The sequence below is a fragment of the Sus scrofa genome, chromosome X (genome assembly GCF_000003025.6).
Source record: "Sus scrofa isolate TJ Tabasco breed Duroc chromosome X, Sscrofa11.1, whole genome shotgun sequence".
NCBI classification, from domain to species: Eukaryota; Metazoa; Chordata; class Mammalia; order Artiodactyla; family Suidae; genus Sus; species Sus scrofa.
Window position 1 is genome coordinate 34,392,564 of NC_010461.5, and position 17,277 is coordinate 34,409,840.

Here is a 17,277-nt window from a genome sequence, read left to right on the forward strand (position 1 = left end):
ACCTGTGGCATATGGAAGTTCCCAGGCTAGGGGTCCAATTGGAGCTGCAGCCGAAGGCCTAAGCCACAACCACAGCAATGTCAGATCCAAGCTGCGACTGCGACGTACACCACAGCTCATGGCAATGCCAGATCTGTAACCCACTGTTCGAGGCCAGGGATCGAACTAGCAACCTCATGGTTCCTAGTCGGATTCGTTTCTGCTGAGCCACGACGAGAACTCCCACAATCCTGAGTATCTTTCGACTTTCTTTTTCTTTTCTTTCTTTCTTTCTTTTTTTTTTTTTTTTTTTTCCACATCTGAGGCATGTGAAGTTCCTGGGCCAGGAATCGAACCCCAGCTGCAATTGCGGCAACACCAGACCCTTAACCCGCTGTGCTAAAAGAGAACTTCCTCCTTCTGCTTTCTAAATGGTCTCCCACGGTAATGAGCTCTCAGCTCTTTACTGGCTAGTCTTTGAACCAAATATAAGGTATAATCTTCTTCCCTCAATCAGAAAGAACTTGTATCATATTCTTGCCAAAATGTAGTCACTTTACTTCAAAAAGTCCCAAAGCTTTCTTTTTTATAAACACACAATTCAACACTGTTCTCAACCCAAACCTGTTGGAATGAAATTTGCTTTCTTAACTTTTCATCTTAAGAAGACATTATGTCTATTATTGGAAATAAAGATAACAGGGAAGGAACATTTAGTATTATTTTTTAAAGCTATTTTATCTTCTGTTTCTTTTTACCCTTTCCCCCCTCATTCCCTTTCCTATGTAACTGCTGCAATGACAGAGATCAACAAAAACTCCAGCAATGACCCCTTGGATCGCTGGTGCACATAACAGATCCTATCAACTTAATTAATGTAACTGGCCAAAGAACTCCTTTCTTCCAGGCTTTCTCCATTGTAACACTGGAGGGAAAAATATCATGTGGTTACACTGCAATGATTTCAATGGTGGGGAAGAATTATCAGTTGTTAGTTTTTTCTGCAGTGATAAGTTTCTAGGAACTTTAGTAAACTAAAGTCAGATATTTTGAACGAATGTTGAGCTGAATGATTTGACTATTGTAAACTGCCCAGGGTGAAAGATCTGCCTAGATTAGCATGGCAATGCCATAGTAGACCTCCTAAACAAATAAGTGACCCTAGACCTTCAGTTAAAATGGTGAGGGCTGCTTGGTCCAAGGCCAAAGTTCCAAAGCAAATCTCACATAATAAAAAGGAAGAAAGACACATACAGAGAGGGTATCCAGAACACATTCTTTGGGGGGCCTTTTTGTCTTGGATGTTCCCATCAGTGTCGAGATTATGGAGATGGTTGCAGCACGTCTTGAGACATGGCACCACTCACCAATTTTGTAGGGTTGGTGACAAATATGAAAGGTCATATCAAAGAGTGGAAAACCAGTCAAGTCACAATGATGGGGCTCCTACAACCAGGAACCCCACATACTGACATGCAAGATAGACTCTGTGTAAAGGTCTTGGGTAAAAGACACGAGTAAAGGTTAAAACCTGGTCTACACTTTAGTTACCTCCTTATAGGCTTTACAGCCAGGAGAGGGGAGTGACTTTTGTTGTAGACTGTCCATCCACCAGAGGGGATACTTTTCAGTATTTTATAAGCCTGAATAGGTGCCTTGCTTTAAGTCATACAAAGGGCTAGTATCTGGTACCAGCAGCCCTACCATCAATTAATTATATCAAGCATTTTTTTTCAATATCACCTTGCACTTGATTAAAATGAGACACATGGGGACACTTCAGTGAGGTTTCCGGTGTTTTGCCTCAGTTTGTATCACAATATCATAAAGATTCCACAATGGCAATGATGGTGTCTGTGCATCTTTATGTGGCAAATATATGACACAGATCATTGAGGCGGGAATTTGAGATCAACTCTGCGGTTCTTTAATATTTTAAAGAAAAATTCATCCCTAAGAATTGTCCAGAAAATTTAGTATCAATTCTTGATAGAAAGAATCTTGGTCAGAGCAAATGGAAGTGAAATCCTTCACAGGGACGAAATCTTTTCCATTTGAATAGTGCCTGACATATCAATGGCACTAGTTTTAGTTTCTAAGCAACATTTTGGTGAAACTCATTCTCCAAGGCAATGCAAGCACAGCAGCTGCCTTCTGGAGCAAAATCATTAGGCAAAGGAATTTTTAAACTGGGCATGAGGCTTAGAAATAACATAGATTATCCTTTCATTTTACAATAGGAGGGAAGGGGAAATAACAACAAAATGTTTCTAAGATATTCTACAGGGAAGGATGATACATGGGTTCAGCTCCCCTCTGCAAACGATCCGAGACCCTACAAATGGAGCTGCTTGATCTAATTCCCTCATAGGCTGAGTGGGGCACAGGAAACAGGCTGGTCTGGGACTATGATTCTGTGAGGCCAGCAGATGGGAGGGTTCGCACCTAAGCAGAGATGGATACATTTATTCAGAGAAATGAACAAAGATCCAAAGAGCCCTCATGCAGGTGCTGTTGGTGCCCCATCCTGAGGCCCTTTCCTTGACTTCGCCTATCCCCCAGCTGCTGTCAGGCCTGGATGCTAATAGCTTACAGCCTCCCTTTTTTCTTGAAGCTTTACTCTCAGCCATCAGGAACCATTTAGCCCAAGAGGTTAGAGGCCAACCCTCACCCCACCACTGGCAATTCACAGTCAATGAGTAACTGAGAGAGAGGTGTGTGGAAACTTGGCTCCCTTCCTTGTAGGCGGGACCAACCTTGTGGTGAAATTCATGCTCCAGAGCTCCCCATGGGATCAGGTTGAGGCTAATACCTGAGACCATATCCTTGGTCGGCTCCCCCTGATGTTTATTTAACCGACTGCCCCTGCTTCTCTTCTCCTGAGAGTGCGTCCACAGTAACACATTTGCACAGGAAGCCCCACTGTGGGCTCTGCTTCTAGGGAATCTGAGCTAAGGCGATCCAAGAATAAGATTTTTCAGAGGTCTGTACTGTGCTTCAAGGCATCAAGGGAGGAGTAGGAAGATAAGAGGCCATTAGACAAATGGTGAGGAGCTCGTGCTTGAGCAAGCAAAACTTTCCCCATCACCAGGATCAGTCTTTCTCAGAAGGAAGCAGAACATTATAAATAACAAGAGTTATTTTCCTGTCACATGTTCAAACTCATAATGAGGAAATTATTAGGTGCATGGAATAGGAGACCAATTTACTTTCCCCAGTGAAGAGTAGATCTGAATTAACTGACAAAATAGGGCAGATTTATTTGTGATATTTTAACACCTTTATAGGTCAGCAACTCTGGCAGCTGTTTAGTTGGTCTGCCCATTGCATTGGCTTCCTGACTCCCCCAAAGCTACTTATTTGGCAGGTATATGGATTGGGGCCTGAGAATCTGCAGTTTTTTTATTTTTGGCCACATCCAAGGCATGTAGATGTTCCAGTTCCCGGGCCAGGGAAGGAACCCACGCTATAGTATGGACCCAAACTGCTGCAGTGACAACGCGGGATCCTTAACCTACTGCACCACAAGAGAACTCGGAGAATCTGCATTTTTAACACATCCCCAGGAATGCCAATGGTGCTGGTCCAGGAACCATACTTGGAGAGTCATTAATATAAGGTAATTCTAGAGACTTGTTTGAGGCGTCTCTATCCCCAAATCCATAAAGCACCACCATAAAGCATTTGACATACCCAGATCCTCTGATTATTGATCTGTCTTTGGAGTCATCTGTCTTTAGCCTGGGTTTAATACTTCTTCCGCTATGTACTAACTATCGAACCTTGCTCTCCTTATCTGTAAAACGGGAATATTAATGCCCATCTCATAGTGTTCCTGCAGAGTATCTGGCTTAGAGCAAGTGCTAAATAAATATTAGCCTCCTTTTGTTTGATGGATTGTTTCTAATACTTTATTTCTTTGGCCCTTTATAACAAAATTATATCCCACTACCAGAAACATACTGAGTAGAACAGTTGGTGTTCAAAAAAGGGCAAAGAATGAGCTCGTCTTCTGAAGCTGGCAGAAACCAGCAGCTGATTCAGTTGAACCACCTCTGTTCTAGAAGCTGGTTTGTGAATACAAATGCTACCCAAGGGAATGACCTGGCTCTTTGCCAAACCAAATCATGGAAGCAAACAAGTCCAAAAATCTAATCAAAGTGACAAAACCCTTGTTTAGGAAAGCATGCCAGGAATGTACATTTACATGAAATGAATCAGAGGCATCTGGCAATTGTCAGACTTGGGGTCTAGCTGATAAAAGGGGAAAGGGATTAGGAAGAATTTATCAGGGTTTATTCATCTTTGTTTGAGGGCAGAAGTGCTCAAAGGAAGTTTCCAAATGGTTCTTAAGACCTATTTATTTATTTTTGTCTTTTGTCTTTTTAGGGTCGCACCCATGGGTGTGGCACATGGAGGTTCCCAGGCTAGGGGTCCAATCAGAGCTGTAGCCGCCGGCCTACACCAGAGCCACAACAACGTGGGATCCGAGCCATGTCTGCAACCTACACTACAGCTCACGGCAACGCCAGATCCTCAACCCGCTGAGCGAGGCCAGGGATCAAATCCGCAACTTCATGGTTCCTAGTCGGATTCATTTCTGCTATGCCACAACGGGAACTCCCTAAGACTTATTTGAACGTTTGTTCTCAGGGCTTCTTTACATTCTCATAAATTATAAAGATCTCAAAAATATTTGCTTATGTGATATATATCACATTAGAAATTAAGACTGAGGAATTTTAGAAATATTTATATATTTATTATTATTATTATTATTTTGCTTTTTAGGGTCAAATCGGAGCTGCAGCTGCTGGTCTATACCACAGCCATAGCAATGTGGGATCTGAGCTGCATCTGCGACCTATACTACAGGCCATGACAATGTTGGTTCCTTAACCCACTTAGCGAGGCCTGGGATCAAACCCACATCCTCCTGGATATTAATTGGGTTTGTTACTGCTGAGCCACAATGGGAACTCTGATTCTGACTAATTTAAAGCTAACAATAGTGAACCTATTATATTTCATGAAAATAACTATATATTCCAAAACAAAGTTAATGAATAGAGTAGATAACATTGATTTGTGTTTGTGCACGTGTCCTCAATGCCTGCCTTAATAGAAGACAGCTGGATTCTCCTATCTGTTTCCACTTTCCCTGTGTTTTACTGTGTTGAAGTATAGGAAGATGATCAAGCCTCACAGAGTTTAAAGGGTAGTAGACTTTTCAAACAATTGTGGATATTCTTGGATGTTACATTGAAACTCCGCAAGTGATAGCTCCTTAAAAGGTTAGGTGCAATGTGGAACCTGAAACCGCATCAAGGAACTTTTCGACACTGTTACATGAAACTTCATTTTGAATAAATCTTTTGCCCAGGGGTGAATCTACATTGGTCATTTGGAAAATATTTGTTCAGAATTATGTAGATCATCCAAGTGATGGCCCATTACATTATGTAAAATCAAAATATTGCATTTGTTAAAAATAAACCAATGGAACCTAATCAAACTGACAAGCTTTTGCACAGCAAAGGAAAACCATAAAAAAAAATTACAGAATAGGAGAAAGTAGTTTCAAATGATGCAACTGACAAGGGCTTAATCTCTAAAATAGACAAACAACTTATACAACTCAATAGCAAAAAAGCCAATAACCCGATTGAAAAATGGGCAAAAGACCTGAATAGACATTTCTCCAAAGAAGATATACAGATGGACAACAGGCACATGAAAAAATGCTCAACATCACTGATTATTAGAGAAATGCAAATCGAAAATACTATGAGGTACCACCTCACACCAGTCCATCACTAATAAGTCCATCTTATTAATTATTAATAATTAATTATTAAGTCCATCTTATTAATAAGGCCATCGTTAATAAGTTCACAAAAAAACAAATGCTGGAGAGGGTGTGGAGAAAAGGGAACCCTCCTGCACTGTTGGTGGGAATGTAAATTGGTACATCCACTATGGAGAACAGTATGGAGGTATCTTATAAAACTATACATAGAACTACCCTATGATCCAGCAATTCCACTCTTGGGCATATATCCAGACCAAACTTTCCTTGAAAAGGACATGCACCCACATATTCATTGCAGCACTATTCACAATAGCCAAGACATGGAAACAAGCTAAATGTCCATGACAGATGATTGGATTAGGAAGATGTGGTATATATACACACAATGGAATACTACTCAGCCATAAAAAAGAACAAAATAATGCCATTTGCAGCAACATGGATGGAACAAGAGATTCTCACACTAAGTGAAGTATGTCAGAAAGAGAAAGACAAAAACCATATGATATCACTTATATCTGGAATCTAACATATGGCACAAATGAACCTTTCCACAGAAAAGAAAATCATGGACATGGAGAACAGACTTGTGGTTGACAAGAGGGAGAGGTAGGGAGTGGGATGGATTGGGAATTTGGGGTTAATAGATGCAACTATTGCCTTTGGAGTGGATAAGCAATGAGATCCTGCTGTATAGCATTGGGAACTATATCTAGTCACTTATGATGGAACATGATAATGTGAGAAAAAAGAATGTATACATGTATGTGTAACTGGGTCACCTTGCTGTAGAGTAGAAATTGACAGAACACTGTAAATCAGCTATAATGGAAAAAATAAAAACCATTATTAAAAAAAGTTCATTTGTTAATACCACAGTGGCTATGGTCAGAATGTCTGCACCTCCCCCTCAAATTCCCATGTTCAAATCCTAGCCCCCAAAGACTACAGTATTAGGACGTGGGGTCTTTGGGAAGTACTTAAGTCACGAGGGTGCAGCCCTCACAAATGAGATAAGTGCCTTATGAAGGGGCCCCCACAGAACTCCCTAGCCCCTTCTGCCATGTGAAGACTCAGGTAGAAGGTGCCAGCTATGAACCAGGATAGAGTCCTCATCAGAGCACAACCATATTGGCACCTTGATCTTGGCCTTCCCAACCGCCAGGTCCGTGGGAAGTCTGATGTGTATAAGCCACTTAATCTATGTTATTTTGTTTACAATAGCCCAAATGGACCAAGACAACCACCTATCTCATTAGAAAAACCTTTAAGTACTGTAAAAAAGATTAAAATTTTACACAATTCTAATTTTCTCTTAAATGCTCAAATTTTATCTTTTTTTTTTTTTTTTTTTTTTGTCTTTTTGCCATTTCTAGGGCCGCTCCCGAGGCATATGGAGGTTCCCAGGCTAGGGGTCGAATCGGAGCTGTAGCCTCTGGCCTACGCCAGAGCCACAGCAACGCGGGATCCGAGCCGCGTCTGCAACCTACACCACAGCTCACGGCAACGCCGGATCGTTAACCCAATGAGCAAGGGCAGGGACCGAACCCGCAACCTTCTGGTTCCTAATCGGATTCGTTAACCACTGCACCACGACAGGAACTCCTCAATTTTTATCTTTGACCACAAATACGTGAATTACTTAGCTTTAAGTGACAGATTCATTTTGCTCATTTTTAAGATGTCTGCCAAATCCCCAAGTCCAAATGACCATAGTTTGTCAGTTATTGTTTTTTCTTAATTAAAACTTGTGTACCATGAAAAAGGCAGCTAGTTCAACACAAACTCAAAGAACTGCACATGTGCTTTTCTTCAAACAATCATACTTTGTTATGCAACAGAAAAGCTTAATGCTTACTCCTCATGTCATCATGCAGAATATTAAAAAGATATGTACTCAAGGGTTGAAATTTAACATTAATATTTGTACTGCTTCATCAAAGGCACTAATAAGTGAATTTGGCTTTTTAAAAAACTGCCTGAAGCCATGGGTGCGGCCCTAAAAAGACAAAAAGACAAAAGCAAGCAAAAAAACTGCCTGGGGAGTTCCCGTTGTGGCTCAGCAATAAAGAACTTGTCTAGTATCCATGAGGACTCGAGTTCGATCCCTGGCCTCAATCAGTGGGTTAAGGATGCATTGCCATGAGCTTTGGTGTAGGTTGAAGATGTGGCTCAGATCTGGTGTTGCTGTGGCTGTGGTGTAGGCTGGTGGCTACAGCTCTGATTCAACCCCTAGCCTGGGAACTTCCATATGCTATGGGTGTGGCCCTAAAAACACCCCAAACAAACAAACAAACAACAAAACTGCCTGGATGGGATAGTGAAGAATATAATGACTTTTGGTTCTATAGTCCTGATTTATGCTAAGGTGTCAGCAGTCTTATCCACCATTCGTTTTGAACCATCCACTGATGCTGCTGGTCCAGGGACCACCAACTATGAAGCAAGCTCTTATCCTGCCTTCAGGGATCCGAGGGAGGGCAAGTGGGAAAATCGCTGGTGCTCCCATTCCTGATTAAACAAAAATAGTTGACTCTACTCTGAATTTACCTATAACACTGAGTAGCATTTCCCAAAAGGATTCTGGTGGAAAATAAAAAGTTTATGACTCACTTCTATAAAGCAAGTCTTGGGTGCACTATGCAAAAAAAATCCATTTCATTCGTCCCATGCATGTTGAGCCATCTGTTGTTTTGAGCCCCAGCTTTGTGTCAGGCAAGGTGTTGTATGCCGGGGGTACAGGAATTGACTGGAAAGACATGATCCCTGCCCTCGTGGTGTTTACAGTCTAGTAGGAGAGATAGACAACCACATGGAAATAGGTATTGTGACAGAAGCTGGGAGGGAAACAAATAGGATGGTCTAACACAGAATAAAGGGACCAAGGGAAGAGCACACATTTGGTTCTCAAACTTCAGTGAGTATAGCATCACCTGGAGAGTTAATAAAGAATACAGAGGACCCGGCTTATTGGAGTAGGGAGGTCCTGGCCCTTTGCAGTTTTGCCATGTGATTTTCCAAAATTTGAGTAGTGCTGCTGTAGGTAAATCGCCCAGAGAAAGCCTCTCGGAGAAGGCAACTTGACAACTGAACCCTGAGTGATGGGAATAACTGGGGGACCCAGGCTTTTCATTGGATTTGGAACAGATTTGTGTGAGGTGATGCCAGTTCTTCTATGGCTACAGGTTGAGCTGTAGGGCTGGTAAGTTCATTTATTGCTTCATTGAATCCATTCCATTTATTATTACAAAAACATTTTATCACTTAAATAGCTACAAGTTCCTATAACAAACATGTTTTATGAGCAAAAGTGCTTACACTATTGTGGCTCAGCAGAAACAAATCTGACTAGTATCTATGAGGATGCAGTTTCCATCCCTGGCCTCGCCCAGGGGGTTAAGGATCAGGCTTTGCCGTGAGCTGTGTGTAGGTCGCAGACACGGCTCGGATCTGGCATTGCTGTGGGTGTGGCATAGGCGGGCGGCTACAGCTCCGATTCAGCCCCTAGCCCGGGAACCTCCATATGCTGTGGGTACAGCCCTACGAAGACACACACACAAAAAAAAGGGCTCACACTAGGTATTTTGTATTTACCCGTCTTAGCACAGAATAACTCTCTGAAGATCTCACCTCATTAACAAGGAACAGAACACATATCTTTATCTTTTAAAACTTACGTTCCTTCTGGCTATTTTCCCCCACAATGCCTTTTTATGTGGTCACTAGAATTTAAATGTCCTCCGAGTTCTCTTCGTTATCTTCCTGAGACTTGTACAACAATCATAATATTTTCTTTTCTTGTCTTTTTAGGGCCGCACCTGCGGCATATGGAGGTCCCAGGCTAGGGGTCACATCAGAGCTGCTGCTGCCAGCCTGCACTACAGCCACAGCCATGCCAGATCCAAGCCACATCTGCAACCTACTCTGCAGCTCAGGGCAACGCTGGATCCTTAACCCACTGAGTGAGGCCGGAGATCGAACCCGTGTCCTCATGGATACAAGTCGGGTTCGTTACCACTGAGACAACAGGAACTCCCCTAATAACATTTTTAATTAATTCTCAAAGTAGTTATGCTAATAGGATAAGCTCCCTTTAAGACGTTTCATTAAATATAATTGTAAAAATTACATTTCTTTAACTAAGGTCAGTAAGAGAAATTAAGGTACTTAGTTTCTGATCCCCATGTAACTAAGTGAAGAATGGAGAAGAATATTCCATCTAGAAACAACAGTGTACAGGTTGGTCCTGAGGTGAAAAAGGGCTTGGCTTCTTCAAGGAACTGGAAGAAGGTGAGGATAGTTAGACTGTAGTAGGCAAGGGAGAGAGGCGTGCCAGACAAGTCTGGAAAGTTCAACTCATGTAGGCCTCATGTAGGCCTTTGAGGCCAAAGCAAGAATTCTGGTTTTTATTCCAAGTGCAATGGGAAGCCATTCATAGGACATACCCATTAAGAGTGTTCTGTGAGGACAGCTGTGAGTTGACTAAAGTATGAAATAGTGTCATTGTACGTGAATACGCTGTTATCTGGTTTATCCATCAATCTCTTAGATGTTTGGTTGGTATGAGTTAGTCCTCTGAGTCTATGCAACTCTCGACAAACCAGTAAAGTGGCATTTCCACACCTTTAAAGCTGGGAGCCAAACAGTTGACTGAATTTAAGCCATTTAAGAATCTACAAATCTACAATTTGTTTATAAAAGGAAGACCCTGGAAGACAAATGTTAACAAAGCTGGCTCCAGAATCCTAAACTCCACTTTATTGGAGCATGTTTCAATTCATCTTTTAATTTCTCTTTTGGCAATTCTTGCCCTCCTTTGTTTCTCTGTATTCACTGTCCTAGCAGTTGTCCAGCATTTTACATCTCCTCATTCTCCCTGTGTTCCTTCTGGAGCAACTGGAACTTGAGATTATACCTTAAGTGCACTATAGCCTAAGGGATAAGAATATGGGCTATTTGAATGCACCCTTTCCTCTTATTAGTTGGATGAGCTTGACTGTGTCCTATAACATATATAAGCCCCAGTATCCTCATCTGTAAAAAAAGGATAATAATAGTGTCTACGTACGGAAATGAATGTGCAAGTCCAGGGGAAAAAAATGCATGGCCTGCTACACAGTACCTGCCCAAAAATGTTACTAGCATATCATTAATTTCCTCATCAAAATTTCCATTTATATTGTCATCTCACATTTTGAGCTCTTTCATTTCAAGGAGTGTAGAATTTCTTTTCAAATCAACCATGGTGCCTTTTATCCTGTTGTTACTCTGTAAATAACTTGCTGTCTGCCTAATACAGCTGTTAAATGCCACAGGAGCTCAGAGCAGGAAGAAAATACCTGAGAAGGGAACCCTTCAGGTCAGTGGATGGGTGTGACTCCATCACTGAAGGCCTGGCAACATTTGCTTAGGCAAAGAAGGAGGAGAAGGGCATTCAGGTTGGCAGGTCTGTGAGCAAATGTGCGAGTTGGAAAAATCTTAGTTGATGGTCAGTAAATAGTCTATATTGTTTGAAATGGAGGATTTATGTGTGGAAATATTTGGAAAAGTATGTTGGTGCAAAACCGAGGAGTGCTTTCATCAAAAAGCTACAAAGGAGTTTCCTGGTGGCCTAGTGGTTTTAAGGATCCTGTGTTGTGACTGCTGTGGCGTGGGTTCGATCTCTGGCCTGAGAACTTCCACATGCTGTGGGTGCAGCTAAAAAAGAGTGAAAAGGCTACTAAGTTTGGAATTTTTCCTTCGGGCTCTGGGGAGACATTGAATAGTGTGGCATAAGACAGGGGCATAACAAAAACACTGTTTCATTAGGATTGATATAGTGATACCGTGTAGATTTATTTGGGAAACCAGTCTTGTGGCTATTTCATTCCTTGAATAAGAGTAGCAGCTGTGGAAATGGAAGCCTGGTCCAAGATAAAACTAATGGGACTTGGCAACTGAATCGAAAAGTCAAAGAAAATGAATAAACACTTTGAACTTGAAATTATCATGAAACATACAAAAGCAAGTCATTTCACCTCTTTGCCTTAATAGTTCTATCTTTAAAACGGTGTTAATAAAATACCAAATCTCTTAGCTTCACTGAGATGAGAAGAACTTAAGCAAGATACTTAGTGTGAAACATAAATACGATAATAGATGCAAGGACTCCTGGCCCTTTACCTGACACAAGGAAATAATTAATACACATTTGTTCATTTTTAATTATTTTGAATTAAAAAATCTGGAAATAGAGCCCCATAGACAAGTCAAGGCAGTTTTATAGGGTGAGAATAGTTAAAGGAAAGGATTAAAGAAGATGATGGATCTATATTTCTTGTCTTCAAATCTTGATTTATAGATTAATAGGTCAACAGACATATTTCCTGGTCATAGATCTGAGAGGTGAATAAAGTAGGGAAGCTACTTAATTATAACTAGTGGTTTCCTTGCCTTTCCTCTTTCCTCAGTAAAAGCTCAATAGTTGTTGCCTTATTGATGTAAACATCTGTTTTTCTGACCAAAGTCCAAGTTGTTTGATAATTAAATTATTAATCCTTTAAATGCCACTGAGAAGAAGTTCTATACATTTATGTAAGAATGGACAGTTATTCTCAGGAATAAAATGCATGATCCATTCCTTTCTCTGGAGCTCCCACTTCTCTGGTTCCTAAAGTGCCCATTTCCCTCCTTGTACCACTTCAATATGGGCCATAGACTAGACTTTAAGTTTCCAAGAATCATTTCCAGTGGATTTTCTAAGGGACTTTATAATTATAAAACTTTTCTTTTGTTATTTCTATAGGTGTGCTTCCAAAGAACCAAGAATGCTGTAATCAACAGTCAATAAAAAAAAAAAATGGAGTTCCCGTTGTGGCTCAGTGGTTAACGAATCCAACTAGGAACCATGAGGTTGTGGGTTCGATCCCTGGCCTAGCTCAGTGGGTTAAGGATCTGGCATTGCGGTAAGCTGTGGTGTAGGTCACAAATGTGGCTCAGATCCAGAGTTGCTGTTGCTGTGGTGTAGGGCGACGGCTACAGTTCGGATTAGACCCCTAGCCTGGGAACCTCCATATGCCTCAGGAGCGGCCCTAGAAAAGGCGAAAAGACAAAAAAACAAAACAAAACAAAACAAAACCAACCAACCAAACAAACAAAACCCAAAAAACATATCACAACCTTGTGTATCCAGCAGGGTAAAACCACCCCAAATGCTCTAAGAGGTTCTGAGAGCATTGACATGCCTTTATCTTGAGTGATACTGCTTCAGTTAGTCTTACTTAAAAGTGGAGAATCCCCACTAGAATGGCCCGAATTTAAAGGAACTACAATACCTACTGTCTGCGAGGCCAGGACAGTGGAAACAACTAAAACTCTGACACCTGGCTGATGAGAGTGAAAATTGGTAGTCCAACCACATTATAAAACTATTTGGCAATATTTGGCAAAACTGAACATACGTATTTCACATGCCCCATCAATTTCACTCCTGGATATACAATCAAGAGAAATGAGTGCTTATGTCCATCAAAAGACTTCTTCAAGAATCTATAGCAGCTTTTTTCATAATAGCCCCAAAATGGCAACATCTCTTATGTCCATCAGCAATACAGTGGGCCAGTAAATGACAGGATAACCAACCGTACCATGGAATACTACACAACAGTGAAAATCAATGAAGTACAGTCACCCATAAATAAAAATGGCTGAATCTAGACACAATGCAGAATAGAATAAACTAGACACAAAGGAGCCCAGGCAAAATTAATCTATGGTTGTAAAGGTCAGAATAGTGGTTACTTTTATGTGGGTGGTACTGACTGGGAAGAAGCATAAGGGAGCCTTCTGGGAGCCCTGTAAATGTTTTATATTTTGACTTGATTGGCGGTTACATGGATGTATGCAAAAATTTATTGAGCTGTTTATTAAAAGTTTGTTTAATTTGAACTATGTAAACTTCATCTCAATTAAAATTAGAAATAAATAGAAGTATTTATATTTTTAAATATGAAAAATGGTAAGGGAGGAGTTCCCATTGTAGCTTAGCTGGTTAAGGACCCAACATTGTCTCCGTGAGGATGTGGGTTCAATCCCCGGCCTCACTCAGTGGGTTAAGGATCTGATGTGGGTCGCAGATTCAGCTCAGATCTGGTGTCACTGTTGCATAGGCCTGCAGCTGCAGCTCTGATTCAACCTCTGGCTCAGGAATTTATATATGCCACAGGTGTGGCCATTAAAAAGGAAAAAAAAAGGGAACCCAATGCACGAGGGATTAAACGAGTTGCCTAAGATCATCCTTTACCTGGATTTAGAAATGTATTCTACTACATTGCTTCAGCTGCACTGCTTACCAAAGAGGATTTACATATTGAAAACATTTTATCTGATTAAAGAAATTGGGCATCTTCTTTATTAGAACAAAGCTACGAACTTTCTGAAATTAGATTCACCAAACTTCTGCTCTGCTAAACTCTGAGACAAGAGAGGGTTTCAAGACTGAAAGATCTTTGTTGCTTCCCAATCTTACCAGTGAAACTCTTTCCAAATGGGACCATTTTGGCTGGGGTCCTTTTTGGATGCCCATTCAAGGTATTCAGATTATCTATAATGTATAAAGTACTGTACATGATATTAAGAGGCTATAGACCCCCTTTTAATGAAGAGGCTACAATATATCCTTAAGGCATGTATGTGTTTTTTGAATATGTATTGTTTGTCTTTCAGATGAAAACCTACAGCAGGCTATTCTTGTTAAATGACATCAGCAATAAATTCTGAAAACAGGTGTTCTTAACCACCCATGCAATTCAACAAATGGATTTGAGAGGGTCCATGAACCCCATGAAATTACACATATTCTTCATGTGCATAATAGTATGCTTTTCTGTGATGAGAAACAAGCTTTTGTGGCAGCTAGGAAAATAGACCTCTCAGATCCCCTACTGCAAGGACCATAAGTGACTGATGGTCCCAGCTGCTGCACTCTGAAATGTATCATTGTGTGGATGCCAAGGCCACATTTCCCACAGTCTGCTCCAAGCCAATGATGCAAGACTTCTCTGATGGCACCTCTGGCTCAAGGACTCCCTGACAGCCTTGCAGAACTCCTTCAGAACTGTGCTGCTGTCTAAGATGCTTCCACCCAACCTTCCCACTTTCTTCCCATCTTCTCTCTCTCCTTCACCCAGAATCAGATCTGCTTTGAGGTCTCCAGCCTCCCCCTTTCCCTCCTCATTTTCTGTAGTAGCCACTGTCCCTGAGAAATCTCTTTCATGGCTAGTTCTGTTGTGGCATCTACTTTTTGTAGGACCTGGACTACATAAGTGGTACCAGGAGGTGTCTGAGAATATAGGCAGTAAGATGCGGAGTTGGAACTTGGTGATTCACTTTCCTGTGGGTGAAGATGACACTGCCCTGGTTGGTAGGTGAGACACAGATAGTCTCTGGCACAAAGTAGTAGCTTACTTGCTAAAGATTTCTCTGGTGGTTATCCCAGTGGAGAAGTCTAGGGATCAGGGGCATGCTGGAATACTCACTTTGAAGTAAAAAACAGTGCTGAAACTTACATTCCCTACCACAGAGAGGACACATAGCATCTGGTGGGCCTCTTTGGGTCCTAGAGACAGAACATTCTATTCACAGGAATATTACTCTGGCACGGAGAACTTGTAGCGTTAAGTAGGGGGCAGAGCGGGAAAGGGTTCTGCAGCAAGCCCAGGTTATGTTACAAGCAACATTGCCACATGAGCCATACAATCCAGGAGACATTTTCATGTTACAAGTGTCAGTGGTGGAGAATGATAGCTCCAGTGGGAGAAAAACAATGTGGCCCCTGGGAGTCTGAAGTAAAGGCATGCCATCCACAGCAGAAAATGCCTTTTGAGAAACAGGTCCTAGTATGCTAGTGGGCCCTGCTAGAGACAAAACATTTGACCATGCTGGAGCTACACATTATGAGATGGTTCTTTCCAAACTATCAAGTCATAAAATAAGACCAGCCTAGCATTAGTCTATAATAACATGGAAATGTTACCTTGAGGATAGGGATCAAACAAGATCAGAGGACACAAGTTAACTGCATGAGCAGGTAGCCCAGATCCCCGTGTCACCCATAAGGGTTGTACCAATATCCCACCAAGGCTTGAACCAATAGCCACATTGGGGGAGGATTCTCATACAAACAGCTGAAGGAGGAGAATAAAGCTCTTCCTCAGTGTGTGGGTGAAATCTGGAAATGGATAGTGGCTGAATGAAAATGGGGGAGATAATCTTCCAATGGGTGGATCCAAAGGGGTACATCTGGCCATCTATTTTGTATGGAAGGAACCGTAGTCTGAGGTTAGAATTTTTAGATTCATGGGCAGTGGCCCAATGGCCTGGAAGGGCAGAGTAGGAGATCAGATACAAGGAGTTCTGGGGTAGAGGCCTGTGGGATGGAAATATGGGAATGGTTATAAAATGTGAAGATCTTTGTATTACACATAAATATTCACTAGAAATCATCCACACAGAAGAGGCACCTAACAACCAAGTAGACAAAATGACTCAGCCAGTTCATATTAGCTAGCTTTTGTCATTGCCCCAGAATTGGCACAATGAGCATATTCATGTAGTGCCCATGGTTGCTGAGATGGCCATAGTAACATGAACTCTGCAAAGCTGATCTAGCTTACTGGTGCCTCCAAATGTCCAATCCATTGGCAAAGGAGACACGAACTGAGCTCCCAGTTCTGGCACTACCTCTTGGTCACCTGGTATTAAGTCAACAGCAATGAGCTCCTTCCACTCAAGAAGCATCAATAGTTTGTTCTCACTGGTATAGATAACTATTCTAGACTTGAGTTTACCTTTCCCTCCTGTAGAGCCTCAACAAGTGCCACTATCCAAGGGATTATGGAAGGCCTGATCTACAAGCATGGAATCCCGTGCAACATGGTATCTGACCAGGGGACCCATTTTATAGCAAAGGAAGTATGGGAGTGAGCCCATGACTGTTGGATCCACTGGTTGTATCACACCGCATTATCCAAAAGCAGTCAGTCTCATAGAACACTGAAACAGCTTTTGAAAGGAATAACTAAAATGCCACCTTGGTGACAACACTCTGAAAGAAGGGGGTGCCCTTTGGGACACAGTGTATATATTAAATCAGAGACCTCCGTCTGGTACTATGTCCCCGGTAGAAAGAATACACGGATCCAGAGACCAAGGAATAGGAGCATGAGTGGCCTCGCTTACCACTGGAAGACTCTGGGCTTCTAGTCCCATAAACTCTGGGCATGACAGGGTTGGTGCTCATGGTCCTCAAAGATTGTACATTCTTGTCAGACGGTGCAGGAAATGGTCCCTTTTGAACTATAAGCTATGGCTACCAGGACACTTTGGGCACCTTGTGCCCAGGGACCAAAAGGTGAGATGAGTCACTTTGACAAGAGTAGTCGACATTGATCATTAGGAGTGGGATGGCTGATTTTACACAGTGGCAGCATGGAGAATGTGTATGTTAC

General features: G+C 41.7%; 1 protein-coding gene across 1 annotated transcript in view; it reads right to left on the reverse strand.

The window, feature by feature from the left end:
* The window catches only part of RPGR (retinitis pigmentosa GTPase regulator), a 283,854-nt gene that overhangs the window by 153,603 nt on the left and 112,974 nt on the right, over positions 1-17,277 (reverse strand). The gene's annotated exons all lie outside the window — the stretch shown is intronic.